The following is a 24,238-nucleotide window of genomic DNA, read 5'->3' as shown; positions in this document are numbered from 1 at the left end:
TACATTCTAGCATCTACCACCTACCAGGAGCCCATACATTCCAGCATCTATTCCCTACCAGTAGCCCATACATTCTAGCATCTACCACCTACCAGAATCCCATACATTCTAACATCTATTCCCTACCAGGAGCCAATACATTCTAGCATCTACCACCTACCAGGAGCACATACATTCTAGCATCTATTCCCCACCAGGAGCACTTACATTCTAGTATCTACCACTTACCAGGAGCCCATACATTCTAGCATCTACCACCTACCAGTAGCCCATACATTCTAGCATCTACCACCTACCAGAATCCCATACATTCTAACATCTATTCCCTACCAGGAGCCAATACATTCTAGCATCTACCACCTACCAGGAGCACATACATTCTAGCATCTATTCCCCACCAGGAGCACTTACATTCTAGTATCTACCACCTACCAGGAGCCCATACATTCTAGCATCTACCACCTACCAGGAGCCCATACATTCTAGCATCTATTCCCTACCAGGATCCCATACATTCTAGCAACTACCCCCTACCAAGAGCCCAAACAATTAGGCTTCTACCACCTACCAGGAGTCCATACATTCTATCATCTACCACCTACAAGGAGCCCATACATTCTAGCATCCATCCCCTACCACTAGACCATGCATTCTAGCATCTACCACCTAGCAGGAGCCCATGCATTCTAGCATCTACCACCTACCAGGAGCCCATACATTCTAGCATCTATTCCTTAACAGGAGCCCATACATTCCAGCATCTATTCCCTACCAGAAGCCTATACATTCTAGCATCTACCACCTACCAGGAGCCCATACATTCTAGCATATATTCCCTACCAGTAGCCAATACATTCTAGCATCTACCACCTACCAGGAGCACATACATTCTAGCATCTATTCCCCACCAGGAGCCCTTACATTCTAGTATCTACCACCTACCAGGAGCCCATACATTCTAACATCTACCACCTACCAAGAGCCCAAACAATTATGCTTCTACCACCTACCAGTAGCCCATACATTCTATCATCTAACACCTACCAGGAGCCCATACATTCTAGCATATACCACCTACCAGGAGCCCATACATTCTAGCATATATTCCCTACCAGAAGCCCATACATTCTAGCATCCACCACCTACCAGGAGCCCTTACATTCTAGCATCTACCACCTACCAGGAGCCCATACATTCTAGCATCTATCCCTACCAGGAGCCCATACATTCCAGCATCTATTCCCAACCAGGAGCCCATACATTCTAGCATCTACCACCTACCAGGATCTCATACATTCTAGCATCTACCACCTACCAGGAGCCCATACATTTTAGCTTCTACCACCTACCAGGAGCCCATACATTCTAGCATCTACCGCCTACCAGGAGCCCACACATTCTAGCATCTACCACCTACCAGGAGCCCATACATTCTAGCATCTACCACCTACCATGAGCCCATACATTCTAGCATCTACCACCTACCAGGAGCCCATGCATTCTAGCATCTACCACCTACCAGGAGCCCATACATTCTAGCATCTATTCTCTACCAGGAGCTCATACATTTTAGCATCTACCACCTACCAGGGGCCCATACATTCAAGCATCTACCAACTACCAGGAGCCCATACAATCTAGCATCTTCCACCTACCAGGAGCCCATACATTCTCTACCAGCTACCAGGAGCCCATACATTCTATCATCTAAAACCTGCCAGTAGCCCATACATTCTAGCATCTACCACCTACCAGGAGTTCATACATTCTAGCATCTATTCCTTACCAGGAGCCCATACATTCCAGCATCTATTCCCTACCAGTAGCCCATACATTCTAGCATCTACCACCTACCAGAATCCCATACATTCTAACATCTATTCCCTACCAGGAGCCCATACATTCTAGCATCTACCACCTACCAGGAGCCCATACATTCTAGCATCTATTCCCTACCAGGATCCCATACATTCTAGCAACTACCCCCTACCAAGAGCCCAAACAATTAGGCTTCTACCACCTACCAGGAGTCCATACATTCTAGCATCTACCACCTACCAGGAGCCCATACATTCTAGCATCTATTCCCTACCAGGATCCCATACATTCTAGCAACTACCCCCTACCAAGAGCCCAAACAATTAGGCTTCTACCACCTACCAGGAGTCCATACATTCTATCATCTACCACCTTCAAGGAGCCCATACATTCTAGCATCTATCCCCTAACAGGAGACCATGCATTCTAGCATCTACAACCTAGCAGGAGCCCATGCATTCTAGCATCTATCACCTACCAGGAGCCCATACATTCTAGCATCTATCCCCTACTAGGAGCCCATACATTCTAGCATCTACCACCTACCAGGAGCCCATACATTCTAGCATCTAACACCTACCAGGAGCCCATACATTCTAGCATATACCACCTACCAGGATCCCATACATTCTAGCAACTACCACCTACCAGGAGCCCATACATTCTAGCATCTATTCCCCACCAGGAGCCCATACATTCTAGCATCTACCACCTACCAGGAGCCCACAAATTCTAGCATATATTCCCTACCAGGAGCCCATACATTCTAGCATCTACCACCTACCAGGAGCCCATACATTCTAGCATCTACCACCTACCGGGAGACCATACATTCTAGCATCTACCCCATACCAGGAGCCCATACATTCTAGCATCTACCACCTACCAGGAGCCCATACATTCTATCATCTAAAACCTGCCAGTAGCCCATACATTCTAGCATCTACCACCTACCAGGAGCCCATACATTCTAGCATCTACCACCTACCAGGAGCCCAAACATTCTAGCATCTACCACCTACCAGGAGCCCATACATTCTAGCATCTACCACCTACCAAGAGCCCATGCATTATAGCATCTACCACCTACCAGGAGTCCATACATTCTAGCAGCTATCCCTTACCATGAGCCCATACATTCCAGCATCTATTCCCTACCAGGAGCCCATACATTCTAGCATCTACCACCTACCAGGAGCACATACATTCTAGCATCTCTTCCCCACCAGGAGCCCATACATTCTAGTATCTACCACCTACCAGGAGCCCATACATTCTAGCATCTACAACCTACAAGGAGCCCATACATTCTAGCATCTATCCCCTACCAGGAACCTATACAATAACAAACAATCCCAAACGCATATTGTTTGTGGGCACATGAATCCGTCTGGACCAACTGTGCACAGTTGGTCCAGACGGATTCATGTGCCCACAAACAATACGCGTTTGGGATTGTTTGTTATAACTATTTCCTCTGTGTTTTTCACAGTTTATACCGTTTTTCACATGGACTACAGGGCCCGTGACGTCACATGGCTCTCTTCCCTTAATGATGTATGCAAGGAGGGTGTGGATGTCAACACTATTGACACTGGTTCAGATACTCAATTTATGGTGACACAGCTAAAGGATTTAATTAGAAGGAGAACGCGCACATGGTGGAACCTCGCATTTCTTGATAGATATATACAACGAGGGCTCATTCTTAGGGGCCTTCGGGTCCAGGTGTTTCCTTCTTTCCCTATTGAGGACGATGTTTTTAACCACTTCGCGCCAGAGCCTGTTTTTGCCTTCGTGACCGGGCCAATTTTTTCAATTCTGACCACTGTCACTTTATGAGGTAATTACTCTGGAACGCTTCAACGGATCCCCCTGATTCTGAGATTGTTTTTTCGTGACATATTGTACTTCATGATAGTGGTAAAATTTCTTCGATATCACTTGCGTTTATTTGTGAAAAAATCGGAAATTTGGCGAAAATTTTGAAAATTTTGCAATTTTCAAACTTTGAATTTTCATGCCCTTTAATCAGAGAGATATGTCACACAAAATAGTTAATGAATAACATTTCCCACATGTCTACTTCACATCAGCACAATTTTCGAACCAAAATTTTTTTCTGTTAGGAAGCTATAAGGGTTAAAAGTTGACCAGCGATTTCTCATTTTTACAACAAAATTTAGAAAAACATTTTTTTAGGGACCACATCTTATTTGAAGTGACTTTGAGGAGCCTTTATGACAGAAAATACCCAAAAGTGATACCATTCTAAAAACTGCACCCCTCAAGGTGCTCAAAACCACATTCAAGAAGTTTATTAACCCTTCAGGTGCTTCACAGGAATTTTTGGAATGTGGAAGAAAACAATGAACATTTAACTTTTTTTCACAAAACTGCTACTTTAGCCTCAAATTTTTAATTTTCACAAGGGCAGCCAGAAAAAATGAACCCCAAAATGTGTTGTGCAATTTCTCCTGAGCACGCTGATACCCCATATGTGGTGCAAAGCCACTGTTTGGGCGCACGGCATGGCTCGGAAGGTAAGGAGCGCCATTTGACTTTTGGAATGGAAATTTGACTGGAATCGATAGCGGACGCCATGTTGCATTTGGAGAGCCCCTGAGGTGCCTAAACAGAGGAAACCCCCAACAAGTCACCCCATTTTGGAAACCAGACCCCTCAAGGAACTTATCTAGATGTGTGGTGAGCACCTTGAACCCCCAGGGGCTTCACACAATTTTATAATGTTGAAGGGTGAAAATAAAAAAACACATTTTTATCACAAAACTGCTACTTTAGCCTCAAATTTTTAATTTTCACAAGGGCAGCCAGAAAAAATGGACCCCAAAATGTGTTGCGCAATTTCTCCTGAGCACGCTGATACCCCATATGTGGTGCAAAGCCACTTTTTGGGCGCACAGCATGGCTCGGAAGGTAAGGAGCGCCATTTGACTTTTGGAATGGAAATTTGACTGGAATGGATAGCGGACGCCATGTTGCATTTGGAGAGCCCCTGAGGTGCCTAAACAGAGGAAACCCCCAACAAGTCACCCCATTTTGGAAACTAGACCCCTCAAGGAACTTATCTAGATGTGTGGTGAGCACCTTGAACTCCCAGGGGCTTCACACAATTTTATAATGTTGAAGGGTGAAAATAAAAAAACACATTTTTAACACAAAACTGCTACTTTAGCCTCAAATTTTTAATTTTCACAAGGGCAGCCAGAAAAAATGGACCCCAAAATGTGTTGTGCAATTTCTCCTGAGCACGCTGATACCCCATATGTGGTGCAAAGCCACTGTTTGGGCGCACGGCATGGCTCGGAAGGTAAGGAGCGCCATTTGACTTTTGGAATGGAAATTTGACTGGAATGGATAGCGGACGCCATGTTGCATTTGGAGAGCCCCTGAGGTGCCTAAACAGAGGAAACCCCCAACAAGTCACCCCATTTTGGAAACTAGACCCCTCAAGGAACTTATCTAGATGTGTGGTGAGCACCTTGAACTCCCAGGGGCTTCACACAATTTTATAATGTTGAAGGGTGAAAATAAAAAAACACATTTTTAACACAAAACTGCTACTTTAGCTTCAAATTTTTAATTTTCACAAGGGCAGCCAGAAAAAATGGACCCCAAAATGTGTTGTGCAATTTCTCCTGAGCACGCTGATACCCCATATGTGGTGCAAAGCCACTGTTTGGGCGCACGGCATGGCTCGGAAGGTAAGGAGCGCCATTTGACTTTTGGAATGGAAATTTGACTGGAATCGATAGCGGACGCCATGTTGCATTTGGAGAGCCCCTGAGGTGCCTAAACAGAGGAAACCCCCAACAAGTCACCCCATTTTGGAAACTAGACCCCTCAAGGAACTTATCTAGATGTGTGGTGAGCACCTTGAACCCCCAGGGGCTTCACACAATTTTATAATGTTGAAGGGTGAAAATAAAAAAACACATTTTTAACACAAAACTGCTACTTTAGCCTCAAATTTTTAATTTTCACAAGGGCAGCCAGAAAAAATGGACCCCAAAATGTGTTGTGCAATTTCTCCTGAGCACGATGATACCCCATATGTGGTGCAAAGCCACTGTTTGGGCGCACGGCATGGCTCGGAAGGTAAGGAGCGCCATTTGACTTTTGGAATGGAAATTTGACTGGAATGGATAGCGGACGCCATGTTGCATTTGGACAGCCCCTGAGGTGCCTAAACAGAGGAAACCCACAACAAGTGACCGAATTTTACAATCTACTCCTCTATATAAATTAATCTAGTGGTGGGAAAATAAGTAGGTAAATGGTCACTAAACCCATAGATGAATTCCCACAGAGGTGTCATTTCCATAATGGGGTCACTTCAGGGGGGATTATGCTGTTCTGGCACTTTTCAGAGTACCAGAGCTAAAGAATCCCCCCTGAAGTGACCCCATTTTGGAAATGACACCCCTCTGGGAATTCATCTATGGGTTTAGTGACCATTTTAACTCAATGGATGATTTCCAGAAACAAGCACGCAATGGAAGGTTTAGATTCTGGAGAACCCCCCTTGGAAATTAAGTGAGCTCTACTCGAATGTGTCATTCACTAAATGAACCAAATGTTTGAATGACAAATTGGGATACAGTTTTACAGTTTAAAAACGTGGTTCTGTGTGGTAGATTTTAAAGCAGTCAGTGACGCATAAGGCTGGCAATGATGGGCATTGTGGGCAATAGTAGCGGGTATCACGCCTCATTCCTCTCTTAGTACATACACGACATCTTTTCTGGGGGTTCCTTCTTGTTTCCGTTGCTGGAATAAGTGCAATAAAATGTCGCTCAGTGAGTCTTTTCACATCCTCAGATTCTAATGGATGAGCGGGGCTAACACTTTGGAAGACAAGATTTTCAATGACCTTTTCTTGATAATCAAGAAAAGGATCTGAATTTCCTGCTTTTTTGTACAACACAAAAGAATTGTATGTGGCCACCTGAAACAAATAGATAACCAACTTTTTATACCAGGTATAGGACTTTCTTGATACCTGGTATGGCTGTAGAACCTGGTCTGCAAGGTCCACACCCCCCATGTGTTTGTTGTAGTCAATGACTGACACAGGTTTTTGCTTTGGAGTGGTGGATCCTAGTTCTACAATGGCCCTTGTGGCATCTGTGTGGATCGAGCTGAGGACAAAAATATCCCTCTTATCCCTATATTTCAGGGCAAGCAGCTCTCCATTGCGTACAGCCCCTGACTGCCCCTTTTGGAACTTTTGGTTGACCAATGGTTGTGGAAACCCCTGACGGTTTTTACGGATGGTCCCACAAGCCCCGATGTTGTGTTCAACCAGACTTTTAAATAGGGGTATGCTGGTGTAATAATTGTCCACATATAGATTGTAGCCTTTTTGAAAAAATGGACTTATCAGCTCCCAAACAATTTTTGCAGATGTCCCCAGATAAGTAGGGCATCCTGGTGGGTTTAGTTGGCTATCTTTCCCCTCATATATGCGGAAAGCGGATGTGTATCCGGTTGAACTTTCGCACATTTTATAGAGCTTTATTCCAAACCTTGCCCTTTTAGATGGGATAAATTGCTTGAGGTGCAGTCTTCCTTTGAATTTTACAAGGGACTCATCTATAGAAATATTTTGTGTTGGGGTGTAGAGGCTTAAGAATTTTTCTGTCAAATTTTCAATGATGGGTCTAATTTTATATAACCTGTCATGTTCTGGGGCATTTCTGGGCAGGCATTGACTATTGTCGTTAAAATGCCAAAACCGCATGAGCATTTCATAACGGGTCCTAGGCAGAATGACTGAAAACATAGGGGTGGCTTGAACAGGGTGGTTGGACCAGTAGGATCGAATGCTCGGTTTTTTAACAAGCCCCATGGCAAATGTAAGTCCTAAAAATTTTTTTATTTCCGGGACATTAGTTGGTGTCCATAAATTTGCCCTAGCATAGTAAGATCGGGGATTCTGGCTTATGAATTGGGACGCGTATAAATTTGTTTGCACGACAATATGCTCTAGCAAGCTGTCTGTAAAAAACAAATTAAAAAAATGAATTGGTCCAAAATCTTCCACCTCCACATTTATACCAGGAATGGCGTTGAAATCAGGGCTGAATGGAGCAGCCGAATCCGAAGCCTCCCATCTGGGAAATGCTAGATCATGTGGCAACGCCCCTTGTACACTGGCGTGCGCCAATTCACTAGTAGCAGGGACAGCGCTTGTACTGGGCAGTGTTCCCTGATTTGGAGACGTTTCTCCAGTAGCGCTATTTGCCCCTATTGTTGTACTGGTCCTTGGGCTTGAGGATGGAACAGAATCACTGCTCATTTCTGAGCTCTCAGTGTCGCCGCTACTAAAGCCCTCAAAATCCATATCTCCATCTGAGATTGCGCTGTCATCAGTGTCAGAACACAGCAGGGCATACACCTCCTCTGCGGTATAAGTCTGACGGGCCATTTTATTTTTAGATTTTTTGACTGGACTGAACGGACCGGACTGAACGGACGGGACTGATCTGACAGGACTGACTGACTGATCTGACAGGACTGACTGACTGATCTGACAGGACTGACTGACTGACAGATCTGACAGGACTGACTGACTGGACTGATCTGACAGGACTGACTGACTGGACTGATCTGACAGGACTGACTGACTGGACTGACTGACTGACAGATCTGACAGGACTGACTGACTGACAGATCTGACAGGACTGACTGACTGACAGATCTGACAGGACTGACTGACTGATCTGACAGGACTGACTGACTGACAGATCTGACAGGACTGACTGACTGACTGACAGATCTGACAGGACTGACTGACTGACAGATCTGACAGGACTGACTGACTGACAGATCTGACAGGACTGACTGATCTGACAGGACTGACTGACTGATCTGACAGGACTGACTGACTGACTGATCTGACAGGACTGACTGACTGACAGATCTGACAGGACTGACTGACTGACTGACAGATCTGACAGGACTGACTGACTGACAGATCTGACAGGACTGACTGACTGACAGATCTGACAGGACTGACTGATCTGACAGGACTGACTGACTGATCTGACAGGACTGACTGACTGACTGATCTGACAGGACTGACTGACTGATAGATCTGACAGGACTAACTGACTGATAGATCTGACAGGACTGACTGACTGACAGACTCACGAACCCTAACTCTTACTTTCTTTTTTATTTTATTTTTTTTTACTTTCACAGTGGCAAGGCTGACAGCTCTTGTCACACTGTTTCTCCTCTGCTCTCTCACTGAGATCGGAGGAGAAACAGTGTATTTATCAGGCAGATCGCCCGGGAAAGTTTGTTGCTAAAACAAACTTCCCTGGTGATCTCTCTGATTGGCTGGTGTGACGCTGACATCATCGAGACCTGAGCCAATCAGGTCTCAATGATGTCAGAGGTCACAGCATCGGGATCCCCGCCGCTCCTGAGGTATGTGGGGGGTCCCGATCGCCGACCACCAGCTGTTACTATCTTTTAAATGCCGCGATCGCTATGGATCGCGGCATCTAGAAGATAGGAACAGGTTAACATCATGGGGACCTGATCCATTCAGGTCCCCATGATGCCACATGTCAGAGCTATCGCTCTGAACCGGTACCGCAGCGCTAGCAGGACCCTGGGGGTCCTGAGCGCTGCGGGACCACCCACCGTTTTTAAACGTCGGCGCTGCACAGAGTCCGGGCAGCGCCGACGTTTATGTACAGTGGGCGGTCCTGAACCGGTTAAAAACAAATGGGAGGAATGTGCCAACGTATGTTCCCGGGGTTTTCTCTCACTCCTTAGGGATAGGAATCATGCTTCAATAATTGACATGGAAAAAGAGATTGAAGGCCTCCTGACTTGCCTCAACAAAGACCTCACTACATCTGCATTTAAGAAATTAAATGATGAGATTGATGCTGAGATTCAGAATTTAGCGGATGAACTTCAAAAAGTCAAAATAAAGAAATTTCAGAGGGACATTAATGACTTAAAGGTCAATAGAGTCTATAAATGGAGAAATCCACAAAATCGATCACAATCACGCTTTAGGGATGATATGTCCTCAAGATCAAGGTCTTCGTCTCTCCGTTCTGATATTTCCGGTGATCAAATAGCATCTATTCCTAAAAATGCTAAATCTGGATCTAATAGTGGAACACAACGGGTCACAACACGACAGAACGCAAAGCGTCAGGCACCCGTAAATGGACAGTCGGGAGGTGACAACCAGGGGGGGCTACAGGTGATTAACCTTTCCTCATACAAATTTTCTGAACCTGAATTACAGGTGCTTAGTATGGGCCTAACATTTTCACCTTCTAACGGGTTTCATTTTTTCACAGCCCTCAAGGACCTAAATCTCTTTGCACGAAAATTAATTTTAAAGAAATTACACTCTAGGGACACAATGATTCCACCCATGATGAATTCGGCTGAGAGGGAGGCTTTGCAGACATTAGAAGAACTTCTTGATGAACAGACCCCGGCAGTTAGAGGTAGGTTTCCTCCTCAGATACTTCCCAAATCCACACGTTTCCCCCCCCTGTCAATCAGCCCGGCAGTGGAGATCTTCACTAGACTTGTCTCTGATGACTTTAGGAGGCTCTCCACTGCACGAAGATATGATAATCTTACATACTCTCAAAGGGCAGCCATATCTAAGCTCCAGGCATACCCTGATTTGGTGTTTAAACAGGCAGACAAGGGGGGGAACATTGTAATATGGCCATCAGCCCTTTATGAAAAGGAGGCACTACGTCAACTACGGGATAAGACAACTTATAAAAAACTGCCATTTAATCCATTGCCCACCTTCTCGGCCGAACTTCAATCTATCCTCGGTAGTGCATTTGAAACAAATATCATCACTAAAAAGGTCCTTGAGGGACTTACAGTTAAGTTTCCAAAGATTTCCACTTTTTATTTATTACCAAAAATCCACAAAGACGCGGCCAACCCACCGGGACGTCCGATCGTGTCAGGGATAGAGAATCTCTGTGAACCAATCTGCAAATTGGTGGATTTTTATCTTAAACCACTGGTTGAGACTCTCCCATCGTATATTAAAGACACGACGGACGTCCTTACTCGGGTTGACGGCGTCTTTGTGGATGCAGATACTTTATTAGTTACAGCTGACGTGGAGACCTTGTACACGTGTATTTCCCACACAGACGGATTGGAAGCTGTCCGTCTCTTTCTCGGGGCCTCCCATCTGGACGGCCCCTTATGCGGGTTTATTCTCGAGCTATTGCACTTCATTTTGACCCATAATTTTTTCATCTTTAAGGATCAGTTTTACCTCCAACAACGTGGCATAGCAATGGGTGCGGCCTGCGCGCCCTCGTACGCCAATCTCTTCCTGGGCTCATGGGAGAGATCCCTCTTTGGTGGCGAGGGCGGGTGGGCCGCTGACCATGTGCTGTGCTGGTATAGATACATAGATGATATCTTCTTTCTGTGGAGGGGTACAGTGCAGCAGCTCGAGAAATTTATGGGGGAAATTAATACCAATAATTTGAATATCCGCCTGACTCATAAGGCGGATGCTGCTAAAATTGACTTTCTTGATATCAGTTTGGAGGTCGATGATGACTTTTCCATTCGTACTGACGTTTTTAGAAAGTCAACAGCAGTAAATTCATTGATTCATGCTTCTTCCTCCCATAATCCCGCAACCATAGGGGCCGTCCCGGTGGGACAGTTCCTGAGGGTGAGGCGGATTTGCTCCTCCTCTCGGGATTTTGAAACTCAGGCTAGAGCTCTTAGGCAGAGATTTGCACAACGAGGTTATAGCAATAGATCAATTAAAAAAGGATACAATAGGGCTAAGGCAACATCACGGTCCCAGCTCCTATATTGGCATAAACAAACCAAACGGACTGAAGGCCTGACACGATTTAGTACTACATACAACACGGAATGGGATAATATGCGTGCCATTCTGAGGAAACACTGGTCAATACTTTTGACTGAACCCTGCCTTATAGGCTCTATCAGTGAGTTTCCATCCATGACTGCAAGGAGAGCCCGAAATCAGGATGATTTGATTGTCAGAAGTCACTATGTTCCCATTAATAATACCTTCCTCTCTGCAAGTCAACCCATTTTGGGTTGTTTCCCCTGTGGTCACTGCTTGGCTTGCGCCAATGTCCTACGTACCCGAACCTTTGACTCTGCAACAGGAGACAGACAATTTCAGATTCAACATCGTATCTCCTGCAGCTCTACTAATGTGATCTACTACGCCACATGTGGATGTCCACTTATTTATATTGGTCTTACATCCAGAGAGCTCAGAGTTAGGGTTCGGGAGCACGTTAGGGACATTGCCGCAGCCAAGTCAGTGACAAACCCCTCCGAGCTAAAGACACTCCCCCGCCACTTCCGGCAATTCCACAACTGTGATGCGTCTTCACTCTCCATCCATGCTATTGATATGGTACGGTGGGGGGTGAGGGGGGGCAATGTTAAACGTATTTTAGCACAGCGGGAAACCAAATGGATAGTGACCTTAGACACTATGTCCCCCAAGGGTTTGAATGAAACACTTAGTTTTGCCCCATATTTATAATAGGTTCCATCTGTGCGTGCTTGTTCTCCTGTATTCTTTCTTATTTATATTTTTATTTTTTCCTTTTTTTGTATTTTGTCTCTGTTTTTTATCAAGTTTTAAACTTCTAGTGTTGTTTGTGCAGTACATTCTATACATTGCCTGCGTGTTCCCATGGTCTCTGTGTACAATTGGTGTTCTGTTTTCTTTAATTACTAATTTTACTTGTCCTTTTTTCTTTTCTTTTTTATTCTCTGTTGTCTAGGTTGGTCCCCACAAGTTTGCTACAATTCAGATTGGACTCACCTTCCACTACACAACTTATCTTTTTTGTTATGCCTCTCTCCCCCCCCCTCTATGTGTATGCCCATTGTCAGATGTTGCCATGGTAATGTGTTATATTTACTTGCCTTGGTTTGCTGTACGCGCGTGCCCGGTGCATTCAGTTTCCCGGCCTGGACATTCGGCGCTCTTCTCGTCCGTGTGTGCGCAGCCTTTTGCTGCGCGCTCCCGGATGTGACCACCGGGTGTCATGTACCGGGACTGCTCTGCCCCGTGCGCGTGCGCCGTACATGCGATCCTATTGGCCGGTCTCCGATCACGTGGTGCACCACGTGACCGGTAACCTAGGTACTTTAAGGTCCTGTCACGCAGTCAATTTACCTTCCCTTGAGAAAGCTGTTTGGTACTCCACGCGAAACGCGCATCGGGAAGCCAGTACCACCCATACTACTCTTTGGAGGCGCATCACTGATAAGGGGTAAGCGGCACCGAGGTTCACTAAGCTTGTGTGTTCATGCTATTGGTTTTGAGGGTATTAACCCTGATTATACTGCCACTGCCTGTGCAGCTTCCTACTTTGCAATATACATATATTAATTGTCTACTCTTTCAGCTGTTTCAGGATGTGTGGCTCTAACAAAGGCTGGTGCACAAGGGTACCTCTTATTTTAAATTTTCCCAGGTGCTGTCATCTTCTTTTCCCTTATCATTGTTTTGCGCCTCCTGCTGTTATTTTCCATCCCCCTCCTGCCCAGATCTTGTCTAATTTTACAATTTTGTACTAAAATAATTATATGTATTAATAAAGTTGAATCTATCTTTATAGCAAAATTGAAAAAGACTACGTGTTGTTCGCTTTTTGTATCAGGAACCTAGCATCTACCACCTACCAGGAGCCAATACATTCTAGCATCTACCACCTACCAGGAGCCAATACATTCTAGCATCTAACACCTACCAGGAGCCCTTATATTCTAGCAACTGCCACCTACCAGGAGCCCATACATTCTAGGATCTATTACCCACCAGGAGCCCATACATTCTAGGATCTACCACCTACCAGGAGCCCATACATTCTAGCATATATTCCCTACCAGGAGCCCATACATTCTAGCATCTATTCCCTACCAGGAGCCCATACATTCTAGCATCTACCACCTACCAGGAGCCCCTACATTCTAGCATCTACCACCTACCAGGAGCCCATACATTCTAGCATCTATTCCCTACCAGAAGCCCATACATTCTAGCATCTACCACCTACCAGGAGCCCTTACATTCTAGCATCTACAACCTACCAGGAGCCCATACATTCTAGCATCTATCCCCTACCAGGAGCCCATACATTCCAGCATCTATTCCCTACCAGGAGCCCATACATTCTAGCATCTACCACCTAACAGGATCCCATACATTCTAGCATCTACCACCTAACAGGAGCCCATACATTCTAGCTTCTACCACCTACCAGGAGCCCATACATTCTAGCATCTACCATCTACCAGGAGCCCATACATTCTAGCATCTAACACCTACCAGGAGCCCATACATTCTAGCATCTACCACCAATCAGGAGCCCATACATTCTAGCAACTACCACCTACCTGGAGCTTATACATTCTAGCATCTACCACCTACCAGGAGCCCATACATTCTACCATCTATCCCTTACCAGGAGCCAATACATTCCAGCATCTATTTCCTACCAGGAGCCAATACATTCTAGCATCTACCACCTACCAGGACCCCATACATTATAGCATCTATTCCCTACCAGGAGCTCATACATTTTAGAATCTACCACCTACCAGGAGCCCATACATTCAAGCATCTACCAACTACCAGGAGCCCATACAATCTAACATCTTCCACCTAACAGGAGCCCATACATTCTCTACCACCTACCAGGAGCCCATACATTCTATCTTCTAAAACCTGCCAGTAGCCCATACATTCTAGTATCTACCACCTACCAGGAGTCCATACATTCTAGCATCTATTCCTTACCAGGAGCCCATACATTCCAGCATCTATTCCCTACCAGAAGCCCATACATTCTAGCATCTACCACCTACCAGGAGCCCATACATTCTAGCATCTATTCCCTACCAGGAGCCAATACATTCTAGCATCTACCACCTACCAGGAGCACCTACATTCTAGCATCTATTCCCCACCAGGAGCACTTACATTCTAGTATCTACCACCTACCAGGAGCCCATACATTCTAGCATCTACCACCTACCAGGAGCCCATACATTCTAGCATCTATTCCCTACCAAGAGCCCAAACAATTAGGCTTCTACCACCTACCAGGAGTCCATACATTCTATCATCTACCACCTACAAGGAGCCCATACATTCTAGCATCTATCCCCTACCAGGAGACCATGCATTCTAGCATCTACAACCTAGCAGGAGTCCATGCATTCTAGAATCTACCACCTACCAGGAGCCCATACATTCTAGCATCTACCACCTACCAGGAGCCCATACATTCTAGCATCTAACACCTACCAGGAGCCCATACATTCTAGCATATACCACCTACCAGGACCCCATAAATTCTAGCAACTACCACCTACCAGGAGCCCATAAATTCTAGCATCTATTCCCCACCAGGAGCCCATACATTCTAGCATCTACAACCTACCAGGAGCCCACACATTCTGGCATATATTCCCTACCAGGAGCCCATACATTCTAGCATCTACCACCTACCAGGAGCCCATACATTCTAGCATCTACCACCTACCGGGAGACCATACATTCTAGCATCTACCCCATACCAGGAGCCCATACATTCTAGCATCTACCATCTACCAGGAGCCCATACATTCTATCATCTAAAACCTGCCAGTAGCCCATACATTCTAGCATCTATCCCCTACCAGGAGCCCATACATTCCAGCATCTATTCCCCACCAGGAGCTCATACATTCTAGCATCTACCACCTACCAGGAGCCCATACATTCTAGCATCTACCCCCTACCAGGGGCCCATACATTCTAGCATCTATTCCCTACCAGGAGCCCATACATTCTAGCATCTATTCCCTACCAGGAACCCATACATTCTAGCATCTACCACCTACCAGGAGCCCATACATTCTAGCATCTACCACCTACCAGGAGCCCAAACATTCTAGCATCTACCACCTACCAGGAGCCCATACATTCTAGCATCTACCAAATACCAAGAGCACATGCATTATAGCATCTACCACCTACCAGGAGTCCATACATTCTAGCAGCTATCCCTTACCATGAGCCCATACATTCCAGCATCTATTCCCTACCAGGAGCCCATACATTCTAGCATCTACCACCTACCAGGAGCACATACATTCTAGCATCTATTCCCCACCAAGAGCCCATATATTCTAGTATCTACCACCTACCAGGAGCCCATACATTCTAGCATCTACAACCTACCAGGAGCCCATACATTCTAGAATCTAACACCTACCAGGAGCCCATACATTCTAACATCTATCCCCTACCAGGAACCTATACAATGTAGCATCTACCACCTTCCAGGAGCCCATACATTCTAGCATCTACCACCTACCAGGAGCCAATACATTCTAGCATCTACCACCTACCAGGAGCCCATATATTCTAGCAACTACCACCTACCAGAAGCCCATACATTCTAGGATCTATTCCCCACCAGGAGCCCATAGATTCTAGCATCTACCACCTACCAGGAGCCCATACATTCTAGCATATATTCTCTACCAGGAGCCCATACATTCTAGCATCTATTCCCTACCAGGAGCCCATACATTCTAGCATCTACCACCTACCAGGAGCCCCTACATTCTAGCATCTACCACCTACCAGGAGCCCATACATTCTAGCATCTATTCCCTACCAGAAGCCCATATATTCTAGCATCTACCACCTACCAGGAGCCCTTACATTCTAGCATCTACCACCTACCAGGAGCCCATACATTCCAGCATCTATCCCCTACCAGGATTCCATACATTCCAGCATCTATTCCCTACTAGGAGCCCATACATTGTAGCATCTACCACCTAACAGGATCCCATACATTCTAGCATCTACCACATACCAGGAGCCCAAACATTCTAGCTTCTACCACCTACCAGGAGCCCATACATTCTAGCATCTACCACCTGCCAGGAGCCCATACATTCTAGCATCTACCACCTACCAGGAGCCCATACATTCTAGCATCCACCACCTACCAGGAGCCCATACATTCTAGCAACTATCCCTTACCAGGAGCCCATAAATTCTAGCATCTACCCCCTACCAGGAGCCATACATTCTAGCATCTACCCACTACCAGGAGCTTATACGATCTAGCATCTACCCCCTACCAGGAGCCCTTACTTTCTAGCATCTACCCCCTACCAGAAGTCCATACATTCTAGCATCTACCCAGTACGAGGGGCCCAAACATTCTAACATCTACACAATACCAGGGGCCCTTACATTATAGCATCTACAGCCTACCAGGAGCCCATACATTCTAGCATCTACCACCTACCAGGAGCCCATACATTCTAGCATCCACCACCTACCAGGAGCCCATACGTTCTAGCATCTATTCCCTACCAGTAGTCCATATATTCTATCATCTACCACCTACCAGGAGCCCATACATTCTAGCATCTACCACCTACCAGGAGCACATACATTCTAGCAACTATCCCTTACCAGGAGCCCATAAATTCTAGCATCTACCCCCTACCAGGAGCCCATACATTCTAGCATCTACCCACTACCAGGAGCCCATACGATCAAGCATCTACCCCCTACCAGGAGCCCTTACTTTCTAGCATCTACCCCCTACCAGAAGCCCATACATTCTAGCATCTATCCCCTACCAGAAGCCCATACATTCTAGCATCTACCCAGTACGAGGGGCCCAAACATTCTAACATCTACCCAATACCAGGGGCCCTTACATTATAGCATCTACAGCCTACCAGAAGCCCATACATTCTAGCATCTACTGCCTACCAGGAGCCCAAACATTCTAGCATCTACCCCCTACAAGGAGCCCATACATTCTAGCATCTACCCCATACCAGGAGCCAATACATTCTAGCATCTATCCCCTACCAGGAGCCCATACATTCCAGCATCTACCCCATACCAGGTGCCCATATATTCTAGCATCTACCCCCTACCAGGAGCCCATACATTCTTGCATCTACCACCTACCAAGAGCCCATACATTCTAGCATCTACCCCCTACCAGGAGCCAATACATTCTCGCATCTACCCCATACCAGGAGCCCATACATTCTAGCATCTTTCATCTACCAGGAGCCCATACATTCTAGCATCTACCACCAACCAGGAGCCCATACATTCTAGCAACTACCACCTACCTGGAGCTTATACATTCTAGCATCTATTCCCCACCAGGAGCCCATACATTCTAGCATCTACCAACTACCAGGAGCCCATACATTCTAGCATATATTCCCTACCAGGAGCCCATACATTCTAGCATCTATTCCCGAACAGTAGCCCTTACAATCTAGCATCTACCACCTACCAGGAGCCCATACATTCTAGCATCTATTCCCTACCAGAAGCCCATACATTCTAGCATATACCACTTACCAGGAGCCCTTACATTCTATCATCTACCACCTACCAGGAGCCCATACATTCTAGCAACTACCACCTACCTGAAGCCCATACATTCTAGCATATATTCCCTACCATGAGCCCATACATTCTAGCATCTATTCCAGACCAGTAGCCATTACAATCTAGCATCTACCACCTACCAGGAGCCCATACATTCTAGCATCTATTCCCTACCAGAAGCCCATACATTCTAGCATCTACCACCTACCAGGAGCCCTTACATTCTAGCATCTACCACCTACCAGGAGCCCATACATTCTAGCATCTATCCCCTACCAGCAGCCCATACATTCCAGCATCTATTGCCAACCAGTAGCCAATACATACTGGCATCTACCACCTACCAGGATCTCATACATTCTAGCATCTACCACCTACCAGGAGCCCATACATTCTAGTTTCTACCACCTACCAGGAGCCCATACATTCTAGCATCTACCGCCTAAGAGAAGCCCACACATTCTAGCATCTACCACCTACCAGGAGCCCATACATTCTAGCATCTACCACCTACCAGGAGCCCATACATTCTAGCATCTACCACCTACCAGGAGCCCATGCATTCTAGCATCTACCAGCTACTAGGAGCCCATACATTCTACCATCTATCCCTTACCAGGAGCCCATACATTCCAACATCTATTTCCTACCAGGAGCCCATACATTCTAGCATCTACCACCTACCAGGATCCCATACATTCTAGCATCTATTCCCTACCAGGAGCTCATACATTCTAGCATCTACCACCTACCAGGAGCCCATACATTCAAGCACCTACAACCTACCAGGAGCCCATACAATCTAGCATCTACCACCTACCAGGAGTCCAAACATTCTAGCATCTACCAGTAACCAGGAGACCATACATTCTATCATCTAAAACCTGCCAGTAGCCCATACATTCTAGCATCTACCCCCCTAAAAGGAGCTCATACATTCTAGCATCTTCCCCCTACCAGGAGCCAATACATTCTAGCATCTACCCCCTACCAGGAGCCCATACATTCTAGCATCTACCCCCCACCAGGAGCCCATACATTCTCGCATCTACCCCATACCAGGAGCCCATACATTCTAGCATCTACCCCAAACAGGAGTCCTTACATTCTAGGATCTACCCCCTACCAGGAGCCCATACATTGTAGCATCTACCCCCTACCAGGAGCCCATACATTCTAGCATCTACCCCCTACCAAGAGCCCATACATTCAAGCATCTACCCCCTACCAGGAGCCCATACATTCTAGCGTCTACCCCTTACCAGGAGCCCATACTTTCTAGTATCTACCCCCTACCAGGAGCCCTTACACTCTAGCAACTATCCCCTACCAGGAGATCATACATTCTAGCATCTATCCCCTACCAGGAGCTCATACATTCTAGCATCTACCCCCTACCAGAAGCCCATACATTCTAGCATCTATCCACTACGAGGGGCCCATACATTCTAGCATCTACCCCCTAGCAGGAGCCCATACATTCTAGCAACTATCCCTTACCAGGAGCCCATACATTCTAGCATCTACCCCCTACCAGGAGACCATACATTCTAGCATCTACCCCCTAACAGGAGCTCATACGATAAAGCATCTACCCCCTACCAGGAGCCCATACTTTCTAGCATCTACCCCCTTCCAGAAGCCCATACATTCTAGCATCTATCCCCTACCAGAAGCCCATACATTATAGCATCTACCCAGTATGAGGGGCCCAAACATTCTAACATCTACTCAATACCAGGGGCACTTACATTATAGCATCTACAGCCTACCAGGAGCCCATACATTCTAGCATCTACTGCCTGCCAGGAGCCCATACATTCTAGCATCTACCCCCTACCAGGAGCCCATACATTCTAGCATCTACCCCCTACAAGGAGCCCATACATTCTAGCATCTACCCCATACTAGTAGCCCATACATTCTAGCATCTATCCCCTACCAGGAGCCCATACATTCCAGCATCTACCCCATACCAGGTGCCCATATTTTCTAGCATCTACCCCCTACCAGGAGCACATACATTCTTGCATCTACCCCCTACCAGGAGCCCATACATTCTAGCATCTACCCCCTACCAGTAGCCCCTACATTCTCGCATCTACACCATACCAGGAGCCCATACATTCTAGCATCTGTCCCCTACCAGGAGTCCATATATTCTAGCATCTACCACCAACCAGGAGCCCATACATTCTAGCAACTACCACCTACCTGGAGCTTATATATTCTAGCATCTATTCCCCACCAGGAGTCCATACATTCTAGCATCTACCACCTACCAGGAGCAAATACATTCTAGCATATATTCCCTACCAGGAGCCCATACATTCTAGCATCTATTCCCGACCAGTAGCCCTTACGATCTAGCATCTACCACCTACCAGGAGCCCATACATTCTAGCATCTATTCCCTACCAGAAGCCCATACATTCTAGCATCTACCACCTACCAGGAGCCCTTACATTCTAGCATCTACCACCTACCAGGAGCCCATACATTCTAGCATCTCTCCCCTACCAGGAGCCCATACATTCCAGCATCTATTCCCAACCAGGAGCCCATACATTCTAGCATCTACCACCTACCAGGATCTCATACATTTAGCATCTACCACCTACCAGGAGCCCATACATTCTAGCTTCTACCACCTACCAGGAGCCCATACATTCTAGAATCTACCGCCTACCAGGAGCCCACACATTCTAGCATCTACCACCTACCAGGAGCCCATACATTCTAGCATCTACCACCTACCAGGAGCCCACACATTCTAGCATCTACCACCTACCAGGAGCCCATACATTCTATCATCTACCACCTACCAGGATCCCATACATTCTAGCATCTATTCCCTACCAGGAGCTCTCACATTCTAGCATCTACCACCTACCAGGAGCCCATACATTCCAGCATCTATTCCCTACCAGAAGCACATACATTCTAGCGTCTACCACCTACCAGGAGCCCATACATTCTAGCATCTATTCCCTACCAGAAGCCAATACATTCTAGAATCTACCCCCTGCCAAGAGCCCAAACAATTAGGCTTCTACCACCTACCAGGAGTCCAAACATTCTACCATCTACCACCTACAAGGAGCCCATACATTCTAGCATCTATCCCCTACCAGGAGCCCATGCATTCTAGCATCTACAACCTACCAGGAGCCCATGCATTCTAGCATCTACCACCTACCAGGAGCCCATACATTCTAGCATCTATCCTCTACCAGGAGCCCATACATTCTAGCATCTACCACCTACCAGGAGCTTATACATTCTAGCATCTACCACCTACCAGGAGCCCATACATTCTAGAATCTAACACCTACCAAGAGCCCATACAATCTAGCATATACCACCTACCAGGACCCCATACATTCTAGCAACTACCACCTACCAGGAGCCCATACATTCTAGCATCAATTCCCCACCAGGAGCCCATAAATTCTAGCATCTACCACCTACCAGGAGCCCACACATTCTAGCATATATTCACTACCAGGAGCCCATACATTCTAGCATCTACCACCTACCAGGAGCCCATACATTCTAGCATCTACCACCTACCAGGAGACCATACATTCTAGCATCTACCCCATACCAGGAGCCCATACATTCTAGCATCTACCACCTACTAGGAGCCCATACATTCTAGCATCTACCCCCTACCAGGAGCTCATACATTCTAGCATCTACCCCCTACCAGGATACCACACATTCTAGCATCTATTCCCGACCAGTAGCCCTTACAATCTAGCATCTACCATCTACCAGGAGCCCATACATTCTAGCATCTTTTCCCTACCAGAAGCCCATACAATCTAGCATCTACCACCTACAAGGAGCCCTTACATTATAGCATCTACCACCTACCAGGAGCCCATACATTCTAGCATCTAACCCCTACCAGGAACCCATACATTCCAACATCTATTCCCTACCAGGAGTCCATACATTCTAGCATCTACCACCTACCAGGAGCCCATACATTCTAGCATCTACCACCTACCAGGAGCCCAAACATTCTAGCATCTACCATGTACCAGGAGCCCATACATTCTAGCATCTACCACCTACCAAGAGCCCATGCATTATAGCATCTACCACCTACCAGGAGTCCATACATTGTAGCATCTATTCCTTACCAGGAGCCCATACATTTCAGCATCTATTCCCAACCAGGAGCCCATACATTCTAGCATCTATTCCCCACCAGGAGCTTATACATTCTAGAATCTACCACCTACCAGGAGCCCATACATTCTAGCATCTTACCACTAACAGGAGCCCATACATTCTAGCATCTACCACCTACCAGGAGCCCATACATTCTAGCATCTATTCCCTACCAGGAGCCCATACATTCTAGCATCTACCACCTACCAGGAGCCCAAACAATCAAGCATCTAACCGCCTACCTGAGCCCATGCATTGTAGCATCTACCCCCTAACAGGAGCCCATACATTCTAGCATCTACCCCCTACCAGGAGCCCATACATTCTAGCATCTACCCCCTACCAGGAGCCCATACATTCTAGCATCTACCCCCTACCAGGAGCCCATACTTTCTAGTATCTACCCCCTACCAGGAGCCCATTCATTCTAGCAACTATCCCCTACCAGGAGCCCATACATTCTAGCATCTACCCCCTACCAGGAGCTCATACATTCTAGCATCTACCCCCTAACAGGAGCCCATACATTCTAGCATCTATCCACTAAGAGGGGCCCATACATTCTAGCATCTACCCCCTACCAGGAGCCCATACATTCTAGCAACTATCCCTTACCAGGAGCCCATACATTCTAGAATCTATCCCCTACCAGGAGCCCATACATTCTAGCATCTACCCCTACCAGGAGCCCATACGATCTAGCATCTACCCCCTACCTGGAGCCCATACTTTCTAGCATCAACCCCCTACCAGAAGCCCATACATTCTAGCATCTATCCCCTACCAGAAGCACATACATTCTAGCATCTACCCCCTACCAGGAGCCAGTACATTCTAGCATCTACCACCTACCTGGAGCCCATACATTCTAGCATCTATCCCCTACCAGGAGCCCATACATTCTAGCATCTACCCCCCTAAAAGGATCTCATACATTCTAGCATCTTCCCAAACCAGAGCCAATACATTCTAGCATCTACCCCCTACCAGGAGCCCATACATTCTAGCATCTACCCCCTACCAGGAGCCCCTAAATTCTAGCATCTACCCCCCTAAAAGGAGCTCATACATTTGTAGCATCTTCCCAATACCAGGAGCCAATACATTCTAGCATCTACCCCCTACCAGGAGCCCATACATTCTAGCATCTAACCCCTACCAGGTGCCTATACATTCTAGCATATATTCCCTACCAGGAGCCCATACATTCTAGCATCTATTCCCGACCAGCAGCCCTTACAATCTAGCATCTACCACCTACGAGGAGCCCATACATTCTAGCATCTATTCCCTACCAGAAGCCCATACATTCTAGCATCTACGACCTACCAGGAGCCCTTGCATTCTACCATCTACCACCTACCAGGAGCCCATACATTCTAGCATCTATGCCCTGCCTGGAGCCCATACATTCCAGCATATATTCCCTATCAGGAGCCCATACATTCTAGCACCTACCACCTACCAGGATCCCATACAATCTAGCATCTACCACCTACCAGGAGCCCATACATTCTAGCTTCTACCACCTACCAGGAGCCCATACATTCTACCATCTATCCCTTACCAGGAGCCCATACATTCCTGCATCTATTTCCTACCAGGAGCCCATACATTCTAGCATCTACCACCTACCAGGATCCCATACATTCTAGCATCTATTCCCTACCAGGAGCTCATACATTCTAGCATGTACCACCTACCAGGAGCCCATACATTCAAGCATCTACCACCTACCAGGAGCCCATACAT

This window comes from Phyllobates terribilis, unplaced genomic scaffold, assembly GCF_046119375.1.
Source record: "Phyllobates terribilis strain yellow unplaced genomic scaffold, ASM4611937v1 Scaffold_26__1_contigs__length_17865784, whole genome shotgun sequence".
NCBI classification, from domain to species: Eukaryota; Metazoa; Chordata; class Amphibia; order Anura; family Dendrobatidae; genus Phyllobates; species Phyllobates terribilis.
The sequence above is the reverse complement of the archived record's forward strand: the minus strand, read 5'-3'. Positions refer to the sequence as shown.